Raw genomic sequence first — 21,784 nt, 5'->3', positions numbered from 1 at the left:
AGTTTATAATTACTCACAGGTTAGTTTCGTCTTTCCAGACTATTAAATGCTGTATGTCTTTATAATCAAAAGATAAACACATTGTCATTTGCCATTTGAGCACAACTATCTTATTTTTCAAACTCATGGACTTTTTTCAATCTCCGTTACATATTTGTTTGACTTAATTTAATTTTTTAAGATATAGGAAACATAGTCTATTTGAGTCCTCAGGATGCTTTTAGTTATGGAAGTAATTTCATGACACACACATTGGCGTGGTTTGTTGAAGGTCTTTCCTAACACACAGAACTTCAGATATATGGAATTAAGCACTGTGTATTTATGGAACATTGGGCAACTTCTCCCTGGATTATACTTATTGCTTCCTTTTCCTAATTACCAACCTCTCCCCTTCTGATGTAATGAATTTCAGCTTGACTTTTAATATTCTTCTTTGACCTATATATACCAAACAATCCCTTTGGATAGAATAGTCACTGACTGCCATTATGCTACCTACACAGTCATTCTGCAAGTCAGTCGTGGCAAGTGTGAATGATTTGTTTTCACCCATATTAATCTGTGAATTGGCAGGGGCTAGCTGTTCTGTTCTAGAGTAAGCTTGTCTGGATTTTCCCAAAGGTAAAGGCTGGGGCCTTACATCCTCCTGATAATAGACACACAGTTAATGGCTGTGTTCTATCCCATGTGTACATAGGTCATCACTATGTGGAAGTAGGCAGAATCACATAATACCTTATGATGTTAACTTGTGTGAAAACTTGACAAGGCCTTGGGATGCTAATATGTTGGTTAAACATTATTTGGATATTTCTATATTCAGTCACCATAGACTAAATACAGCAGACTGTAATCCCTAATGAGGAAAGACCTTATTTAGCAGATTGCATAAAAGGCTGAATAAGAAACATTTTTATGTGTGACTATCCTATGGTGAGTCCACTGACCTTCTGCCTTTGTATTCAGACTTGGATAAGAATTAGAACATTCTATATCATGTGTAGTCTAGGGTTCTCAGCCTCCATAATTGTGGGAACCAATTAATTACACTAAATCACCTTCATATTCATATCCATATCTGCATACTTCCTATTAGTTCTGTTTCTCTGGCCAATACTTACTTCTTGAGCATAGGACCAGAACTGGTACCTGTCACTTAGCCCACAGTCCTGTAAGATCTATGGTACATGTGACAATTCTGCATAAAGTATTGTGCAACTTTCCAGTATCCTGTCACACATCTCTTCATTCAAAAAATTAGTTTCTAGTGGTTTGAGCTTAGAACTGAAATATGTGTTCTTGATACATAATGTTTTCTATGGGTGAAATTACTTTTAAACAAAGAGAAGACTACATTAGTTTTGAAAGTCAGCATTGCCAGTGGAGGCAACATTTACCTGTGATGTTAAGTTGCTGAGAAGAAACCCATCCTTGTCTAGTTGGTTTTTGTGAGATTCATGTTCTTCTGCAGTTACATACAGACATCTCAGAACTTAATTTGTCTTAAAGAACCTTTACACAGCAATAATTATTTGAAAATATATTTTGGAGCCACGCTTGGTGGCACATCCCCGCAACCCCAGTATTTGGAAGGCTGAGTCAGGATCCTCTGTTTGAGGCCAGCCTGGGCTACTGCATGGATGGCAACACCTTGTCCTGGTATCTCAAGAGGTGGTGGAGGAGGAGAGTGGAAAAGGAGAAAGGAGAGGAGATTTGAGGATATCAGTCAGTGGTAGAACATGTACTCAACCATGTACAAAGCTTTGGTCTCCATTCCCCTCTATCCAAAAAGTTATTTATCATTATTCAAGTAGTATCTTAATACTTAAACTTATATATATAGGAAGGTTACTTTATCTGTAAATAAAGCAGCATTAAACATATTCTATTGCTGTGAAATTTTAGACAGTTTTTAATTCTTTGTGTTTGGGTACTGTGTAGAAAGATGTTGCACACTGTTGGGAATGGGGAAGGAATGACTTACTGGTCAGAGAGCTCTTCCCTGTCAGCATTGGGTCTGAAGGGTGCAGACTCGCCCATGAAGAGTGTCTCCTTACCCTCTCTCTACAGTGCTTGTGACACCGGTGGGTAGCTGGACCCACCTGAGGAAAGTGTTTGCAGAAAGTGTGCAAGCCTTTGTCATGAGCCTAGGGTGAGCCCCACCTGAAACTGATGGTGGATTTTAGCTGTAAAGGCCTTGAGGTTTCCAGAGGGTCTCTGATTGTTTCTGAGCATTTAAGTAAGGATGGTCAAGTTTCAAGGAGAGAAAGGCAAAATGATATGCTCAAGATAATCCATTCCGGCCTCAAACTTCATGTGTAACTAAAGGCTAGCCTTGAACTTCTGATCCTCCTGCCTCTACCTCCCAAGTACTTGGATTACAGGCATGTGCCAAGACATCCAGCTTTTATTTTTAGTCTTAATTTTAATTATAATCAAATTAGAGTCCCTGAGTGTGACATCCTCTGTGCTTATACTAAATCTACCAGTAATGACTAGCTATACGACTGGAGCACATTTCCTCCAAACCTTAAATTTGTCATCTGTGAAATGGAGGTGGGGAGGGAAGTAGAAACTTACAAGCTTTCCTCAGGACAAAGGCATTGATGACTGTACTGAAGGGCTCTCTAGCGGGTCCAGATATTGCCAACAGGTTCACCCTTTACCCTTCTCTCTCCCTTGCTAAGAAACGGTTATATTACATCACAAGGTTCATTCCCTTATTTGGACACTGACTCATTCCTGAGACAAAACACCAGGGTCCGACAATTAAAGTTCATTATTTGGCTAACATGTCCAATCAGGGCTTACCAACTCACCGACTAGCACAGTAGCACAGGCTCCTGCACTTTGTCCTTGTAAACCCACTCCTGAAAACAAACAAAAACAAAAACAAAAAACACCTGTTTGCTTGCTCCTTGCTCCTTGCTGCTTGCTGCTTGCTGCTTGCTGTCTGCTTTTATCCAATCCAGGCAGCACAGCCCCCCACTGCTCCTCCCAGGCAATAAATCTCCTTTGCACTGAGAATTTTGTGTCTGGGTGAGTGGTATACTGCCCACCCCTTACATGTACTTTACTTTGGAATGTGTAAAAAAATAAGACAGACTAATAAATGAATAAAGGGATGCATTGTATATAATAAAGGTTAAAAAAAAAAGATGGTTGCTGAGACACCAGATGGATTCTGCTGGCTTCTTCCTAACATGATATTTAAATCCTCCTAGTCTTAGAGATTATTCCCAAGCAATGTCTTCCATGGGATTCCTTGCCTGAGTTTTCTGAGGATGGTGTTTGGTGGGGTGGCCATGATTCTGAATTGATTCCAGAAGAGACTCTAGTGCCAAGCTCCTCAACCTTCCTAATGCTGTGACCCTTTAATACAGCCCCTCATGTTGTGGTGACTCCCAACTATAACATTATTTCCATTGCTACTTCATAACTGTAGTTCTGCTACTATTATGAACCGCAATAAATACCTGATACGCAGGATATCTGATATGTGACTCCTGTGCAAGGCTCAGAAGACCTCTAAAGGGGTCACGGCTCACAGGTTGAGTACCACTGCTCTAGGATGAAAGCTTAGCTAGCTACTGTGATCCCCGAGCTCTGGGAGATGATTGTTCTTATCAGAATGATTAGAGGGAATCGGGAGAATGGTGTGGGACTGGGGAGCTGATGCCTTCTTGGGGCCCTGTTTATCTACATGTGGAGTATCGATAAGAACTGTCCCATCTTTATGAAGGCAGGCAGTATTACTGCTGGAGCAGAGCCCTCCTCCTATATTGATGAATTCATTACAGCTAATTGTGTTCCTAAACACCCATTCTTGTGAATCGAAAGACATAATGATGGTGGAGCCTCTGGGGTATGGATGTGTGTGCAGAAGAACCTTGTATTCAGAGACAGTAACTGAGAAAAAAATTAAATCAAACAAACAAACAAAGCCATATAAAGCTTCCCAGCAGCCTGAGGAGAAAAGCTTATGATTAATGTAATTAAGTGTGAGCCTTGGATATCTAAGCCAAGACTAAAGGAATGTTTTGCAGCAGGTAAGTAATTTATTTGATACTAATTTTTGATGGGGGAGACATTCTCCACCTTCTTGTTATTGCCATATTATATATAATTATCTTTATTATTACTTCATTGATTGTTTGATCGTGTATGTCAGATGTTTGGTGTAACATAAAATCATAAAATAAGACTCCAAATAAGATAACAAGTTACTGTTCATATCATACCTCATCTGATGCTATAGTTGCTATATGATTTTGAAATTAGATATCATTAAGTTTACAATCTAAGCATAAAACTATCTTGATCTAAAATTAAAGTTTGTTAACCTATCCAAATTATTGAGAATCTTGGTAATGTTTCAAAGTTATTTCCACTGTGTTCGCAGCTGCTGTGTAAGGGCCTGTGTGTCCGTGTGAGCATGTGTGTGTGTGTGGTCTTTATTTATTTTTGCCATTTATTGATGAGTTATAACATTCTCACTCAGAAAGCTATTGCATAGCTAGCAGCCTTTCCCAGGGTCTCCTGGTCACATCGCTTTCCTGCTTGGAAGGGTGGCTTCCCGTATTCATAAGAGAATGAACCACTGATTTTCAAATCCGGCTGACATATGACAACACAAAACTCTCTTTATAACATTTTTTCTGTCTCTTTGACTGACAGCGTTGGGAATCGAGATGTCTTCCTTTTGAAGTGTCAGCTTCTCAGGGCAACCATTATGCTGATATTTGACCTAAAGGCTATTTGGCTTCACCATCCTGGCAGCTCAGCTTCCTATCCAGTGATATCAGAGAGATTTGTATCAGTTTCTACCTGTTTGTGTTTGCCCTCTATATCCCAAACAAAATTTCTCATAGTCCCCCTCCCCCCATGCCAACATGTGTGCACTCCTTAGGCAGATTGATTTCTTATGCCTCAGAAGCAATGAAATTGGGGGTTAGTGATCAATGTACATTCCAGCTCTTATTTGAATTTTTAAATGTGCTCCAAATCTCTAATGCACAGCCTTGCCAGCAATACCTCATTTATGAAATGCCTGGTGTACATTTATAATGTCAGTTAACTGTAAAATTAGCAAATGTTTGCTATCTCTCTCAAATATTGGGATAACCATGAAAGGAGCAGCTTTAGATAGCTCGTGGCATTCAAGTTTTAATTCTGGTTCATGTACAGCTTCCTTGAGCTCACTGGAGGACAAGATTAACCGTTTATTCATTTACTAGGTCTTAAGCCATAGCTCTGCTAAGTAAAATAAATGTAGCTTCTCAGTATAAATGAACACTAGCATCAAAACTAGTTGTTAGTTAGTTCACTAGTTGTTGCCTTGGGACGGCATGTGTTCTGTAGGGTAGTGAAAGGTCTGGAATTTAAGTGGAGATGGGATGACAGACACAAGACTTCACAACTGTCTTGAAATATTTAAAGGGTAAATACCCAAAAGATCATGGCCACTTTTTCCTCTCTTCTTAATTAAGTAGAATTGGATGAAATAGGTTTGAGTAGACAATTGAAATATTCTTTTTAAAATGTCAACAAATTTTAAGCTGGGAGCAGTTGCTGATGCCTGTAATCTTAGCATTTGGGAATCTGAAGCAGAATACCAGCCTGGTTTAATAGCAGGTCTAGCTCCACCTGAGGTACCATGGTCTCAAAGAAGGCGAGAGATGGGGTAGCCAGTCAACAAACCAGCCATCTTCCTCATGCAAGGCTAGCCCATCATTAGCAAAGTGAGATGGGTATAATGCAGCCTGTGGTCACAAGAAGCATATGGATTGTGGTGAGTGCTCAAATCAGGCATCTGTACGTACTATAATTAAGAGTGAGACTCAGTACAAGCCATCTACAATTCCATGGTGATTTGAAAACTGCCATCGAACACTTGCTTAAGGCAACACTTCTCAGCCCGATCACATGTCAATAGACTCTACTCTTCCACTTTACCTAGAGCCTCTGCTAAGATAAGTTATAAAACTCATTACAGTAAATTTGAACACATGAAATCAAGACAAAAATGCATTTGCATAAACATTTATTAGAAATAACATCCTTGGGTGATTAAAAAAGAAAAAAAAAAGATGTATAATAGAATGACCATTTCCCCTGTGGACATAATGAAAGAATACTTCTTTCCTATTTCCTGTTGTAGAGAGGTTTTCCATGCAGCCACTAGAGCATGTGGAGAGTTTCTTCTTCAATACTGTGGGGCTTAACAAAAAGGGAAGGGATATGACATGCTGTCTATGCTGCTGAACACTTGCTCCTTCTTCTCAGAGTCTCAACCCAAGCCTGCATTACTTCTCACTTGAATCAATGCATCAGTGTCCAGGATAACACATCTGGTTAGCTTTTAAATCCATTTCTCACCTGAGTTATTTTGTAAAATGTAAAACTCTGTATCTGTTTGCTAAAGATCACTAATGGCTCCATCCTCGTGAGGAACTACACTGAACTTCCTGGGGTTCTGCTGGTGCCATGCTCTTCTTGGGTCTTTGCCTCCCTGAACAAGGTCCGACTTGCCCTTAGAGAAGCTGGTGCCATGCCTTTCTTGGGTCCTTCTCACTTTCGTGAACAAGGTCCCTCATAGCAGCTGATGCTATGCCTTCTTGGGCACCTCTTGCCTTCCTGAGCAAGTCCTACTTGCCCGTATAGGACCTCCCTTAGCTGATTTCCATTATCTTTCCTGCCCTACTAAAAGGAAGTTTCCCTTTCTTCCCAGGTCTGACTCAAACGCCTTCCAAAACATAACTAAGGCACGGTGTCTCAACCTATTCATGAATGTCTATTTTTCTTTTTTTTCTGGGGTCCCTGAAGGTCCCCCTATAGACACAGGAGGCTATGCTGAGCCTGCCACAAAGTGACACATATCATAAATGTGAATAGTCAGAATCCAGAGAGTAGGCACTACCGATGTGAGGCCACAGTGCTTAACTTGTGGGTGTGTGTCTGTTTTAAATCAAGCTCTGTCTATAAGCCAAAGGGCTCTCAGTGTTCCGTGATGCTCTGTGAGCACAGCAAGCATTAATTTGGCTTCGACAGTTTAGCTGTAAGTTTATCAAGAGCTGTCCAATAAATATTCTTTATTAATCAAACAGGAAACATGACCTTGACTTTATTTATGAGGTCCTCATTGATGTGCATCTGTGATCCTCACTGGCTTAGGATTGTGAAGGCTTGAGTTATCCTCTGCTTATGGCCAGCATGAGCCTTAACATTAGAGAGAGCTAGAATGTTTCCCATTAGCCTGGTCCATTAATATTCTATTAGACATTTACACAAATGCTTTTTGTTACAGCACCTGGTTTGCTTCACTGCTCCATTACCCATTCTGTTAGAATGTCAGAATCTGCAAAACCATACAGGGATGTCTGAAAAGGTAATGGAGTGTGTAATGATGCATAATTAAAACTGCTAAAATATTCAGCATGTTGTTTAATACATCTCCAAAATGACAGTACCTTTGATCCATTATTTAACATTCTTCATTCGGTCTTTGTGCCTTTTTGTAGCCACTGAATTGAAAGATGGGAAGAGGAAAAGGGAATCTTGTTATATTATTCATCTACATCTGAGTTCATTCCCAGTATAACAACTCTGGGAAATGGCATTTTTCCTTGCACTTACAGAAATTTAAAGAATAATTACGAAGCAGTGTTTCAAGTAGTAGAATAATAACATTCTCTTAAAATATTAGTGATTCTTAACTATGTCTTAATTGGGTGAATAATTATTGTTTCAAAGAAATCTAAATTCTTTTTGTTGTGGTCTTGTTTAATCTCTGGGTGCTGACACCAACATTACTTCAGGACAACATAATGGGTTTGCATTTCAGCCTATAGTATATAAAGACAGTCTGTGATGACTACTACTAATATGCTAACTCCCTATACAAAATTAGATTAATTGGTCAACTATGACAGTAAATACATATTGAATGCTCATTTAATCCTTATGATTCTTTCTGAAATGTACAATTAAAATTTTAATGCATAGTCTACTAAACAGTTTGGAATAAAGTCATATTTATTCTACAGAGGCTTTTCTAGAATTAACAGAGGAGGACTGCTCCCTACTCATTTATAAGACAAATATTATTATAACTTAAAACAAAACAGAGACATTACAAGAAAGCAATGCTCCAGACCCGTATCCCTCTTTGCTTGGACATACATTTCCTCAAACTTGTTTTTTCATTTGAGGCATGATCTCACTTTATGTAGCATGCTCTCTTGAATTTGTTATATAAACTAAGCATGGACTTGAACTCAAATTGTTCTTGCCTCTGCCCTCTGGATACTGGGCTTACAGTCGTGGGGTATCACACCTAGCCAGTACTAGTGAATTACCTATTGAAATTTATGAGAAAGATTGGGGAGATGGACAAGTCAGTAAAGTTTCCACTACACAAGCATATGGACCTGGGTTTGACACCCTAGGTCACGTGTAACAGCTGAATGTGGTAGCATGAATTTGTAATCTCAATACTGACAAGCTAGTGTAGCCAATCAGTGGTCTTTAGTTTCTGTCTGAGATCCTGTCTCAAAAAATAGAGCGGAGAAGAATTGAGAAAGACATTCAACACTGGCCTATGGCCAGTGCATACACATGTATGCACATTTGTGTATGCACATTACACACATGTATACACAAAATAATAACAACAATGGAATACATTAAGAAAGATAATCTATCATGTCCACATTTGTTTGGCTGAGTAGGCTGGAGAGATGGCTCTGTGGTTAAGATACTCACCACTCTTGCAGAGGACTTGAGTTCTACTCCCAGCACCAATATGGTGGCTCACAATTGTCTGTAACTCTAGTTCCAAGGGATAGGATATCTTCTTCTGAGTTCTGTAGGCATTGGGCGCACACATAGTATATATATATGCATGCAGGCAAAACACTCAAGTAAATTTTTAAAAAGTCTTGCCAGGTGTTGAGATGCACGCCTTTAATCCCAGCACTAGGGAAGCAGAGGCAGGTAGATCTCTGTGAGTTCAAGGCCAGAGTAAGTTATAGGACAGCCAGGGCTACACAGAGAGGGCCTGACTCAAAAAAAATCTTAAAAATTATTTTGATTACTGTTACTTATTTAGGTAAGTAAGTAATTTATATGTGTATTGTGTGTTTGCCACAGCACACATGTGGAAGTCAGATGACAACTTGTAGGAGTTTGTTGTCTCCTCAGCCATGTAGATCTCAGGGATCAAACTCAGGGTGACTGGCTCTCCCTGCTAGCCCATTGTTAGTAGTTTTAAAGAAAATGTTCTTCTATTTTAAATTTCAAATTAAGTCTTCAGTTATAACACTGCGTTAACTGTTTAGAAATATCACCAAATGGATATGATTATTTTACACACACACACACACACACACAGAGAGAGAGAGAGAGAGAGAGACCACAAATAGGCAATAACACCTTTAACTGTTTTTAGATTATTTCATTTTTATCAGATTATTGGCTTTCTATTTTGATACATATCAGCAACTAACATTATTCCAAGATAAGATAAATAATTCATAGCTAATGCTCCCCTCAGTCTTGCTTGAGCAGATATATATCCTGCGGAATACCGGTAAGATTAATTTTCCACTGCATATGTGTTTAGCAAAATACAGAAGCTCCTCTGGTGGATTTCAGGCTCTGGGGGCTGAAGCACAAATGTGAAGTTGAGATTTCCAGTCTCATTGAGACTCAGCACAAAGAAGTCAAGACTGTAGCTCATGGCAGAGCTCGCTTAGGTGAATCACCTCTTCTGAATCGATTCGTGAGTGCCGTTCTTCATGTTGCCTCCTCTCTTGGGAGTTTTACAATCCTGTTTTACTATTTATTTTAGATGTGCAAAACTCATTCTGTGCAGTAAGAGAATGTCACAAATTTTGAATAGTAACTGACAGTGAAGGACAATTTAGGCCCGTTTCCTTCCCCATTTGGCCTTCAGTATTTTAACTTCACATTAGCTTAGGAATGTGCTGTTGTTTCTCTATGAAAAATGAAGTTGCTTTTATAGATCACAACATAGCAATTTAGGCATTATCCTCAACTAATTTGCATAATTAATATTAACAGAGGTACCTAATAAAAATGCAAGTTTTCAGTATTTCTGTTTTTCCTCTTTATTCTGTGATTTTAAAAAAAATATTCAAAGCATCAGCTTGGTTTATACATTTCAATTTAAAAGCAAGCAGAAAGCTCGGTGAGGTCTCACAGATGTGTCTAGGTCTCTAAAATCTGCATTGACTTTGTTCCAGATTCTTTGAATTTCTCTCTGCTTTTTTGATTTGTTCCTCTCTTAGCTCCAGAGAAACTAGACTAAAATTAACCACCTGTTTTTACTCATTCGTGGGCATCTTACCGAAATATAGTTATATTCATTTCCAAGACTGCTTTAATTCACTTGCAGTTATCATATTAAAAGTCTGCAGAGGGGCTATGGGAAAAAAAAAACTATCTGCAGGCGGCAGTGCATGCGTTGTAGATGGTTGCAAGTTTGTGAAGGAAGCATTAACTAGGGGCACTATTTACCTGCACTGACAGCTGTCAGAAGGAGCTGGCCAGAGTGCTGAAATGTTTGTCCAGCTTGACAAACAGAACAGCATTTCCTTAGTGTGTTTATTTGGTTGTGGAATTGAAGCTAAACCCGGAGGACGATTCTCAGTACCCACTTTCCTCTCCAGTCAGCAACAGTGCTGATTACTAAGACATTGTCTCTCGGCTCCAAACCTACCTTTGTGCATTCTGTTTGTCATTCTGGAAATGGTAGTCACAGCCTTGATTCCGGAGATAGCTCTATGGCATGCTTGTCCAAGAGGAGACAGGAGTCAGAGAGTCTGGGTGAGGGAGAATGGCTTCACTTTCTCATTTGCTTCCCATGGACTTCTGCTCTGTGGGGCCCTTGGGAGTGGCATGCCTTAGACAAATCTCTACTTGCAATGTTGGTATCCTCTTGCTTCAGTTCCAACTTTCCAAGATGGCTAAGAAGCTACCTTTGTTCATTGAATAGTGTCCCTTCCCATAAAATCCATGTCTTTCCAGGACCCCAGTATATGGCTTTGCTTGGAAACAAGGTCTTTGCAAAGAGAATAATTATGATATGGCTGTACTTGGGGTAGGGTAAGCCCTATTGCAAGAAGGCTGTGGGAAGGAGAGACAGAGATTGAAAAAACAGAACATTAGCCAATAAATGCCAAAGATCTCAAGCAGCCACAAGTGAGCAGGAAGGGCATGGGAGCGATTTCCTCTTGGGGCCGCCAGGAGAACATGCCTGCTGACACCTCAACTTATGGTTTCTAGGTTTTAGACTCTGCAAGGGTAAAGTCCTGGTATTCAAACCATGGCATTTGTGGTAATTTTCATGGTTGCCTTCAAAAATGAAAATATTGCTTTATATAGGCCCACCACAGCCTCAAGCAGCTAGCTAGAATCCTCACTTTACAGCAGGGTTATAAAACTCCTTTCAGGAACTTTTTTTGGTCCATCAGATGAATCTAAAGCAACTGCTCTTTGAGAGTCAGATTTTCAGATCTATGGACCCTTCCTCTAAACGTAGTTAGGAACTAAAATTCCTTGCCTTTACTCACCCACCTCCCCATCCTGAAGCTAGGATGTTACTTTTCCCGCAGCTACCACCTTCATGAGACCTTAGAGATCCCTTTCATAGTTTTGTTAGCTATTAACTTGATCACTATTTACATTAAATTTTCTCCTTTCCGTCCGTCATTGAGAACCTGACCACAGTGTAGCTCTTTGGTCTTCATATCAATGCCCAGTGACGTCACACTCTTTGTCTCACGCCTTCTCAAGGGTGACATATCCTCTCCTCTTCACAAGCAGACTGCAACCCCTCTTCTCCTGTGGTCCCCTCTCTCCCACAGTGTTCTCTTTTCTTTCTGCCCCTTTTCCTCTGGTGACTTCATTCATTGATACTTCAGTCATATGCATCAGCTCCCAAGCCCTTACCTGTGGCCCAGAGTCCCGTCTGCTGGTTTCATCTCTCTTGGCTATCTGATAGATACAGAAGCCAAACTCCATTCTCTACACTTCATAGCAATTTCTGCTGCTTCCTTATCCTTCCTCTACTCAGTAGATGGGAAATACACACTTTCTCACTTTCTTCTCAGCCTACATCAGGGAGTTCTTGTGCCTTTCGCTTCAAACTATAACCAGAATCTGACCACCTCTCACTGAGCCTACCGCTGCCCCGCCCCCCAACGATTGTCTGAAAACTTGAAGTACCAAAGCCACCCCTCTTTGGTGTCTCTATTGCTGTCCTTGTCCTTCTAGGATACTGCAGTGTAGTCAGAGCAGTGCCTGGAGTGGTCACATCTCTTCTCTGCTCAGGACTCTGTAAGACCAAAGTCCTTACCTGAGTCACTGCCTTTGTGAGCTCATCCTCAGATGTCCCTTTTGTTACTCCATTCCAGGCTCGCTGCTGGAACCCTCCTATTCCTCTGATACACCACGCCTACTCCTCACTTAGGGATTCTGCTCTCTCCTTCCTGCCTTAGCCATTCTTGCTCCATATATCCACTCAAGTGACTCTTTCCTCCTACAAGTCTCATCTCAATGACTGAATTATCTACTTATAGCTACAGTCAGATCACTCCCTCAGTCTCCTCACTGTATTTTTTTCACAGTATAGATCACCTTCGGTAAACTATATGCTTTGCTTTTATGTACCTATTATCCTTTCCTTCTATTGTTAGCATGTGAGCTCCATGAAGCTTTGCTCATTGTACCTGAACTGTACATGACACAAAGCAGAAGTCTATGAGGACACACCCAACACAGAAAGAATGAAGACATTCCAAGATTAACAAGAGCTCAAAGATATGCTGTACCCTTGAACTAATGCAGGCTCCTCAAAATGAAGACACAAAGGGATTAAATGCTAACAGAAGAGACTAAACCATCAAATGGAAAAAATAAACAACCCTAAAACTTAACTTCTTAGGAAAACCGATGAGCATTTTAGAAATGAAATGACTAGCGTGTTTGAAATCTTCTTCAAGAATTAAATGGGGCTGCAAAATGCAAAGTTAAACTTTTTGCTTAATTCTCACATTGGACAATGGTACATACAATCTTGTTTCTCTTGTAGATTTAAGTGTTTAATATACAGTTACCTCTGTGAGTATAATGCTGACCTTTAGGCCACTAAGCACACTTTAGCAAACATCAGTGGGCTGACTCAAGATTCAGATTTTACAAAATCGCAATCTAAATATTACAAGTAAGTAATAGTTCCCAAACGAAATGTTCATTTAGCAATGTGTTCAATCGGGAAGAACTGATTTCATAAGGGCTGTCTTGAAGCCCTTGTACTAAACCTGAATGGTACAGAGAAGATTAACATGGTTCCCACACATGGGAGACATCCAAATTGGAGACACATACCATATTTTAAAATAGTTGTAATTAAACAAGAAAAAAGGAACAGAGTATTGATTGCATAAAATATATGAAGAGTACTTAAGGAGCCCTTTAAGGGAATCCATTTTCTCAGCAGAATTAATTTTTATAGTGCTCTGTTAAAATTGATCATCTTTTAAAAGTTTTTATTCTTTTTTGGATAAAGTGTCTCATTGTGAGATTCTAACTGGCCTGGAATTCATTATGTAGAGCAGAGTGGTCTCAAACTTGCAGCAACCCTCCTGCCTCTGCCTCCTGAATTAAACGCGTTAAATGTATTAAATGCATGTGACACCACCCATAGCTAAAATATTTTGTTTTCAAAGTCAGTAAAACATTTACAGATCCTTTTAAACTTTACAGAATACCAAAGTCATACCTGAGGAAAAGGTCATTCACACTTAGTTTATACAACGAAGTAGGAAAATGTTAAAGCTATTTGTTTTTTATACGTTTTTGCAAGAGTTTGACTCTATGGAGCACAGGAAATCTTTTTGGGGTGAGCTTTGGCCCACTTGGTTGACAGAGTTGTGAGTCAGCAAATAATCATAAAATAAGAAAGCAACATTAGGATATTTTAAAATAGGGTTTTAAAATTTCTTGGATTTTTTAAAATAAAGACAAAGACATGAAAGGAACTTACTTTACGGAGAATGATGTCTTCCATGTAAGGACAAAAGAGGAACTGATACAATGATAAGAATATGGGAATCGAGAGATCAGGGGCTGGAGACATGGTCAGATTACACATGGTCAACAGGTACAAAGGTTGCTCTCAAGAAATGTATTTTAGTGTCTGTGTTTATGAAAAGTTTCTGAGCAGAGTGGCTCCTCACATTCCATTCTTCACCATATTTTGTGCTAGATGGTTTTATGTCATCGTGTGTGTGTGTGTGTGTGTGTGTGTGTGTGTGTGTGTGTGTGTGTAAGAGAGAGAGAGAGAGAGAGAGAGAGAGAGAGAGAGGGAGACCTGTACCCATGTATACCTAAGTCATTCATGTGCAGGTGTCTGCAGATGCCAGAAGAAGGTATCAGGATAGCTGGAGCTGGAATTACAGGTGGCTGTGAGCACTTGATGTAGATTCTGGGAACTAAATGGGTCCTCCGGAAGAGGGAAACTTGGGTACAGACACACAGGGATCAAGTGAAATGACAACCGTGGTGTTACAGAGAAAAGACCCATGAACACCATAGAATTGGGGGAATGGTAAGACTGGAGGTTCTGTGGGTTTCAGAGGGAGCTGGGCTACCCTACAGTGATTTTCAGCATTCAGAACAGTAAGGGCCAAAAGCGTTTTAAGCAGAAGAAGTCATTTCCACCCACTAAGTGAACAGTCCGCTCATTATCTTTGTCGTTTTGTTACGTCTCTCTTTGTTTTTCTAACCAATAAGGACAGCCCTCAAAACCCGCCATATCTTAAATGTTCTGTTGAGGCCTAAGTCACTGACCGTTTGTAACATTAGGGCTTTTCATGTCTGGTGACAACTATAATGTGTACTTTCAGCATGCAGTCTCTTCTGCTGCCTAGCCAAAGAGGACAGTGGGCCTGTCCCCTGCCTACGCCCCGCTCCCTGTGGGTGATGTGTTTTCTGGTGCGGTGTGGTGGCAGTGGTTTCTTACTTGAGCGTGGCTGTTTCGGGCATGGGCTGTAGCTCCTCACTGGTCCCCTTGCCCACCCTCCCCTGCTACCATTCAGCAGGGACTGCTGACCCCAGGCATCAGAGTGAATGTCACTGCGACCTGGGCTGGGAGGGGGTTCATTTTCCTGACAGACTTGAGTGGTAAGTTCCTTCACTGCTGTTGTTTTAAAACCTAGACATGGCTTTCTCAGAGAATCACACAGTTTCCATGCAACTACAGCCAAGGAGGGCTTCTCATGATGAGCGTGTGACGTAGCTCAATGTGAACTGCGTGAGAGTCTGTCAGAAGGTAAAGCAAGGTTCCCCGCGGGGGTGGAGGTTGCATTTCTGTGCCCTTCACTTTACTGTTCACATGGTACATTTTTCTGTCGAGCTGACCATGGGGCTGGGTGGCTAGCTCCTGTTACTGGATCTAGAACACGGAAGCTGAAAGCCACTCCCTTCCTCCAGCACCATGGCCATGAAGCTGCCTTTGCCCTCCCAAAACGGGACCAAGGAAAATCCAAAGAAATACTCCCTTCTGGTGTCTTACTGGCATGTGTGCTACTCTGTGGTATGCAGATAACATTGATCACAAGAGGAAGCCTCAGTCATTGTCCAGGGAGCTTTCTCCTTGTTGGCAGGACCAGAGTCATGTTTTAACCCTAATATGTCTCACCAATATGTCAGCACCCTTCAGTGCTGATGCCAAGCATTCTTCTAGAGGATGCTTGGTGAAGAGCTCAGAAGTCTGAGTTTGTTGATGCCAAATGACTCTTTCTTGGAGGCTCATGATCCATGTTAGGATTTCAAAGGTTTTGAGGCTATAAAAGAGGATTTAGCTTTGCCTGAGCATGTCAGTCAGCCATCTGTTTAACATAGAGTTTCATAATGCATTCATATCCTTTTAGATATTAGAATTTAGATGAAAACGACACAGAAAAATCTCACTTGGCATAGGGTTTATCTTGTGGGGTGTCAGACAACAAAGAGTTAATTCCTATGTACCATGTTTCCAGATGGAGATATGATCAAAGGGAGTGGTAATGCTTAGGGAGCGGTAATGTAGGGATGCTATGGTCTAGGGCTCTATGTGGTGCCACGTTTTAGTTTATTTATTTTTGGAAAGTGGACTTAATATGTAGCTGAGGGTGACCTTTTAATTCCTGACCCTCTTGTGTCTGCCTCCCAGAAGAAAGTTGAAGGAGGCATCTAGCAATTACCTAGGTGAAAAACATTCCAGAAAGATAGACTAGCAATCACAAAGACTCCGAGGCAGAAGAGGGTTTTGCTTGTTAGAGGTCAGTGTGGTTGAGTAGAGAGGAGCCGATGGTGGCCAATGAATCTGAGGAATGGAATCAGGTCATGGGGGCCAAGATCATGGTAAGGAAGCCCTGGAAGGATTTCAGAGGGGAGTGATGTCTTCTGTCATGTGACTAGAATGGATTTCTGTGACTGCTGTGTGGAGAAGAGACTCCAAGGGACAAAGATAGAGCCAGAGCCAGGAAGGCAGAGAGGAGGCCCTCAGAGTGTCCAGGTGACACGTAATATCACTTAGAACAAGTAGTCAGCATAAGAAGGGGAGAAGATGACAGAAATGACATACGGCCACAACTCCTCACTGTTCCTTAAGGAAAACTTTTAGATTATTTCTTGCGCTGGATTTTGGGATCCTTTTGTTGTATATGATCAGTTGCCAGCCATGTCTTTCTATCGTTCTGAAATGAGCCTTCCTATGGTGCCAGTTTGTAATGAGCTTGGAGCCCACAAGGCTAATAAAATAAAATATTTTACTTTTAGTGCATGTGGTCAAAGTTAAATGGCACTTGGCTCTAGAAATAGGAGTATTTGGTAGTCCCAGAGAACACTGGAAGTCTTTCTTATTTTACCTGCCTCTAGCACGAGTGTGTGTAAAAGGCTCAGCCTGTGTTTGTGGGCCTTGTTGCTAATTTTCAACTCTATTGAATTCTTATTGTGTGCTTTCACTAGCTACTGAACATCTCTACCTGTGTTCCTTTGGGCTAATTAGCTCAATGTAGAGCCTATCATATCCCATGGTATCAGCATATAGATCGTATCATGTTGTAAGGCAATTGTCTGTTGCATGTTCCCACAGGAATGAAAAATGTCTAGATGGAGAGTGCCCAGAGATCTTCATTTGACTTCTTTGTGCTTATAGCTGGATGCGGTCTACACCCACTGCACAGCAGGTCACTGCAGTGAGCCTTGGGATTGACTTGAGCACTAAGAATCCAAGATAAACCAAACATGGTCCCTTCCCTCATAGAACTTGAGCCTGTCTGTTTGGATGGATGGCTTCTGACTTTTCTTGTACCTATTGTTTTGGGAGCAGATCTGTTTTTTTACACTGATGCAATATTCAGTATCCCAGGTACAAGGCCCTAAACCCAGAAGTCACTCCTCTCCTCCAAAATACACTTTCATAGCCCAAACTGAGCTTAAACATCCACAACTTAGACATTTGGTTGAATTGTACAATTAAGAAAAAAACAGCTCAGAGGAGGGAGAAGCACTCCACCATTTCCCCACCATTTGTTTATATTCTGAGAGTGAATTACTTTAGCAGCTCTTTTCTCTCAGGACAGAAAAGACTTTGCTGGAAAAATAGAAAGGAGAGCGCTCTTTTCAATGATTTCCTTAACATCTTATGTTGTTCTTTTTAGCATGCTTGTTCATGTGTGCATGTACACACATACACAGAGAGAGGGGGGAGGGAGAGAGAGGGGGGAGGGAGAGAGAGGGGGGAGGGAGGGAGAGAGAGAGAGAGAGAGAGAGAGAGAGAGAGAGAGAGAGAGAGAAAATTCCTTGAAGTAAAGACCTCCCCCGAGCCTGTTTCTCAGCACACAGAGCTACTATGCACCAGCTGAACCCAGACTTAGGACAAAGAGCATTCGCTACAGCGATGTTCCAGTTTCTTGTTTTTTTTTTTTTTTTTTTTTTTTTTTTTTCCATGCTCCATGGAGCACTTGTGCATCAATAAACTCCCTGGTCTCAAAGCTGCTCATCCCCAGAGCCATGGAGTCCCTGTGAGGGTGTGTGAGGAGGCTCTCACACCTCCCTTCCAGAGGCTACAAGCAAGGGAAACAATGACTAGGACATTCCCGTAGGGACAGTGCCCTGGGGATTTTGTCTCTGTGCTCAGGTGGTGCTGAAGTAAACACAGGCAGCTGTTGTCATTGCCACCTCCAGGAACCTGGCAAAATGAAATATTTGCCAAGTAAAACTTAGACAAAGAGGGAAGAGAAACATGTCGTTTCCAGGCAATAAGGGGGAAACGCACAGAGCCCTAGGGAGCTCAGTTTCCACATCTTGTTGGTGTTCTTGGGCCTGGGACTTAACTGAGGTCTGGGGAAAAGTCTTTGCTTTTATCAGCGTAATAGGAAGGAAGCAGATTTGATACACCGGCCTGGCTTTAAATTGCACCAAAACTCTACAAATATGCTCCTCACATTGCCCTGGTTCCTGCAATAGGATGGACAGACATGCTTATTAGTTTTCCTTTGTAGGGTAATCCTTAGGGGACACCATCATGATAGTCCCTGGGGAGAGTGAGTCTTAGCTTATCCACTCCCAGCAATGCTCTCAGGGTTGGGCAGGGCACAGCCAGCCCAGCCAGTCATCATCTTTCCATTCTAGAAAGGAAATCCCAGCATCACTGCTGTGAGCGATGAATTCTGACTACAGGTTACATTCTTCCACTCTTTAATTTCACGTAAACTGGCATTCACTGGGCAGATCCTGTTGACCAAGTGTGGCCTTCCATGTTTTAATCTTTACAAAAACACTGTCCTTGTACACCTGCACTGTAAGGCTGGTAAGAGCAGCAGCAACAACAGCACTTGAGCCCACGTGTATGTCTGACACATAAACAAGATCACCAGTTACGTCTAAAACTTGAGACATTTCCATATGTGTGAGCCACTTGTTTCTCAAGGGATGCTGAGTTCCTGTAAGGATTTGTGAGCACCCTTGCGACTGTCACACTGAGGTAATAGACGGCTGGTATGACTTCTTTTATTTTTCCATTTTAGGGTAAAAGTAATTCTTCAATGAATATTTAGCTGGCTCTATACCTGCCTGTAGACACACAGGAGACATGTCTAATTTAGAAATGGTGTTCATTTCTTTTTCTTCTACTTCCACTGATAGGCAAACAAGAGGGGATAAATGCCTCCATTTTGTCACAGTACTTAGAGAGAAGCTACCAGGCACGGCCAGGTCTCTCTTTGTTTGCTTTGACTTTTTATCTGATTGTCCTTCTCCCTCTAGTCCACCTCTAAGCCCCTGGAAGTCATTGATTCATTATGAGATGGTTGCAGTCACAATAAATGTGTCCTCAAATGTCAAAGGGCAGAGCTAAGGACATCAAGGAACAGAGATTCTGTCTCCAGGGATTGGGTGATTCTGGTCTTAAAGGAAACCCTTGTTGCGCACCATGGAGCTGTATTCTTCGAGGCCCTGCTTCTTCCTGCTAAGGCTTAAATGTGGTTCATGGCTTGAGAGCTTGACCCCAGACCGCCTCTCTCTTTCTCTCAGGCCCCCAGCACCGGCAAGATGGGCAAGTGCCGTGGTCTTTGTACTGCCAGGAAGCTCCAGTCACCGATGGGACCAGAATGGCCTGAGAAACAATAAAAAGAGCCCACTTGGGCACAGCCCTGAAGGAAATCCTTTTGGTGGTGTGAAGGGAATTGTCTTGGGAAAAGTAGGGTTTGAAGCCAAATAGGCAAATTCTGCTATCTGGAAGTGTGTCAGGGAGCAGCTCATCAAGAACGGCAAGACTATCACAGCTTTGGTGCCCAGTGATGGCTGCTTGAGCTTCATTGAGGAAAACGATGACGTTTTGGTTGCTGGGTTTGGTCGAAAAGGTCACGCTGTAGGTGATATTCCACTTTAAGGTTGTTAAAGTAGCCAGTGTGACCCTTTTGGCCCTGTACAAATGCAAGAAGGAGAGGCCAAGATTCTAAAATTTGACAGTGGAAATACAGCAATAAATTTTCATATTCTGAAAGAAAAAAGAGCTTGAGCCCGCCCCCAATAGTGCCGGTCAGGAAGTAGTGGAATATGGAAGGAATTACATCATCCCTGGTCCTCAGTTTACTGTCTCGCCCCGGAATCTTCCTCGTATAGCCATTTTCCTCCCCGCTTTTCTGTCATGCTGTGACACGGCCAAGGGAACAAATGGAACCACATGGCCTTGGGCTTTCAGCTTCTGAAACTCTAAGCTAAACAAATTTCTTTGCTCTATTACGTAGACAGATTATGGTATTTTGTTCTAGCAATCGAAAATGAACTAATGTGTCTCCCCTACTCTATGCTCAACTCACACTCAAACACAAGGCTCTTTCCATAAAGCCTTCAGAGCCCCAAGATCTGTTCCTCCTCACATTTCTTGATCCTCTCCCTCTGACTCTGTTTAGCTGCGGATCCTCCCTGTCTTTCTCCACCAAGGGCCATTGCTCTTGCATGCTGTTCTCTGTGTCTGAGCCACTGGGCAACAGCATGACTTACATCCTGGCCATAGTCAGCTCTCATTCAAGCTTCATCTTCCACTCAGCACTCCCTGGACCACTTGTCCTCGAGTGCTTCCTCCTCTGGGTAATGCTGCATCGTCCTGTTGGGCAGTCATTAGCTAAGTGTAGTTGTTGTGATACAAAGTGTTCCTTTCCTGTTTTGACAACACCAATAAAAGAAATCAGCATGAATTTCTCTATAAAACTGCTCTGCATGTCTACCCTGCCTTGTTTTTTATTTCCAGGACTCACTGCTGCTTGGAAGTATGTTCCTTTTTTGTCATTATGATGGTGAGGAGGAAGTTCTATACCATCAGGAACTTAGTTCTTATTTAGTCTTTGATTTTGAGCTCCTAAAATAATGCCTGATGTATCACAAACTCTTAATAAACATTGAATGATTGATCTTTCAGTCCCCAGAGGAATAAGCAAGAGTTATAGGGGGAGATCCGCTACTGGTCTCACCCAGTGACATGTCTTCTAGGCCAGGCTTTCTGGAAGGAACTGGGCTCCAGGCTTTGCCCATTGAGTTCCCTCACATGATTCTCAAGTCCCAGTGGAAGAGGCACATTCACAGATGACCCTTTACATATCTGGAAGTCGCTTGGTGCTGGGGAACCCTCTGCCAGAATGTCATTGGTCAATTAATGGAAGTGAAGGACTGCCTCTCTGCTATTGAAGAGTAGGAATTGCATGTGTTTGGTTTTGTTTTTGTTTTTCTTTCAGCTGAGTCTTCTTCATAATGGGGGATTTTTTTTATTGTTCTGGGGCATCTGGTCTGCCAAAGGGTTATAGGATGCCTAGTGATGACTTGGGGACAGAATCTAGGGCTACTAAACTCTTTCCAGGATCAACTGAAGATGCCCCGCGTCTGCTCACCCATTCTTCCTGCAGAGCAGTGTCTGTGAACATGGTGTCAGAGAAGGGCCCAGGTAGCCAGGAGGATCTAAGATGGGTAGCTGGAAGAGACATGAACACATTTCTTGTCCAAGGGATATCTTTTTTTTAAATTTAATTTATTATTTTACATGTTGATCCCAGTTCCCTCTCTCTCCTTTCCTCTCTCCCTCCTTCTTTCTCTCCCTCCATCCCTCCCTTTTACCCTCTATGCCCCCTCACATGCACCCTGACCACCCTCCCATCCCCAATTCCACATGTAGGGCAATGCCATCCAGGTGGGGTCATGTAGATCTGTCAAGTCATTT

The 21,784-nt window shown here is 41.7% G+C and overlaps 1 protein-coding gene, 1 non-coding gene and 1 pseudogene across 2 annotated transcripts in view; all 3 read left to right on the top strand.

Moving 5' to 3' along the window:
- Sv2c (synaptic vesicle glycoprotein 2C) overlaps positions 1–21,784 on the top strand; it is a 155,499-nt gene that overhangs the window by 11,755 nt on the left and 121,960 nt on the right. The gene's annotated exons all lie outside the window — the stretch shown is intronic.
- Positions 13,319–13,422, top strand: LOC127221119 (U6 spliceosomal RNA). The gene has a single exon (XR_007834425.1). It is a non-coding gene; the product is annotated as a U6 spliceosomal RNA (small nuclear RNA).
- On the top strand, positions 19,624–20,033 carry LOC127221012 (40S ribosomal protein S23-like; annotated as a pseudogene).

This window comes from Phodopus roborovskii, unplaced genomic scaffold (genome assembly GCF_943737965.1).
Source record: "Phodopus roborovskii unplaced genomic scaffold, PHOROB, whole genome shotgun sequence".
Lineage (NCBI taxonomy): Eukaryota > Metazoa > Chordata > Mammalia > Rodentia > Cricetidae > Phodopus > Phodopus roborovskii.
Note: the sequence above shows the minus strand (reverse complement) of the source record. Positions and strands in the feature narration are given on the sequence as shown.